This window comes from Penaeus monodon, chromosome 20 (genome assembly GCF_015228065.2).
Source record: "Penaeus monodon isolate SGIC_2016 chromosome 20, NSTDA_Pmon_1, whole genome shotgun sequence".
Lineage (NCBI taxonomy): Eukaryota > Metazoa > Arthropoda > Malacostraca > Decapoda > Penaeidae > Penaeus > Penaeus monodon.
This window is the reverse complement of record NC_051405.1, coordinates 11,537,323-11,538,509: the sequence shown is the minus strand read 5'-3', so window position 1 is coordinate 11,538,509 and position 1,187 is coordinate 11,537,323. Positions and strand designations below refer to the sequence as shown.

General features: G+C 35.3%; 1 protein-coding gene across 1 annotated transcript in view; it reads right to left on the bottom strand.

The window, feature by feature from the left end:
- Nucleotides 1-1,187, bottom strand: part of LOC119585617 (potassium channel subfamily K member 10-like) — a 16,240-nt gene that overhangs the window by 6,102 nt on the left and 8,951 nt on the right. The gene's annotated exons all lie outside the window — the stretch shown is intronic.

The window sequence follows — 1,187 nt, the reverse complement described above, 5'->3', positions numbered from 1 at the left end:
TCCCCTGATACATTCAGAATCATAAGATTGGAATCAAGGTGCCAGACTCAAAACCCTTGGGGAGCCAATTTTGACTTAAGCTACCATATATAATCTCTTTTCTAGGATTACGTTATTAAAAAGTATCCGATATTACGTCAAGTTCAACTTACTTTTAATAATGGTACCGAAGTGTGTATGTACATGTAAAGTCTGGGCTGCTACATTTTATTGTCAAGTTTTAAGTTAGTTTTCAAACATGAGAGCTTTATGTAGTAATGGCATCATACACAAGACGAAGAAAAGTTATCATGCAACTTACTTTATTTTTCCCTAACTGTACTTTAAATATTTTCTTCTGCGCATTTAAAAGATAGGTTTTAAACATATCGGCTTACATATTTTACTTCACTTTTTAGTGTTTGGCTGTAGAGATATTCCAAGCTGAATTTTCAGTCTTAATTATGTATTACCTTCCTTCGTAACAATCATAATTTTTGAGGCTCATAAATCTTCACATTTGCTATGAGTTTGACACCCCTGCTCTACATTCTTCTTCGTCAGCTTTATTAACCCGTAGAAAGCTTGAAAAGGAATACAAAGGCAATTAGAATGTATAAAAGTATATACTCGTATGCTAAGTCTCTTGTACATTACCTGACACCCTTCCATTGTGGGCTGCAAATACGTACCCAATGCCTGATCACAGTTGCTTGGAAAAGATGTTTAAAGAAATCTCATGCTCCGATGTGTGCATCCTTTGTATCAATGAAATATTCATTATATTTCATGAACATCTATTGATTTCTTCCCTTTTCAGCCAATGGTTTCATTAGCATAAAAAAAAATTACTGGTGTCCTGATACCATAGTCCCATTCCTCCATACACCATCATGTTTCTGAATCATACCTTATCAATGTGTAAACAGAAGAACAAATTATGGTGAAAATCTGCCCTTATCTTACTCACTCCTTGGTATAATTGAGATGCAAGTGATAACTCTCATGCCACACCCATTACGTGGAAGGTAAATGCAAAGTTTGACCAACGAAAAGTGCGTGTTTCCGCTGGTGCATTTTTTATTGGCTTGATCGCTTTCTTGCTTTCCCACTCGAGTCTATCTAATTTATATTATTTAATTACCCTTTAATTCCCCTTTTTGCAAAATAAATTCCACCCACTTACCTCTACTTCCCTCTGCCCTGTT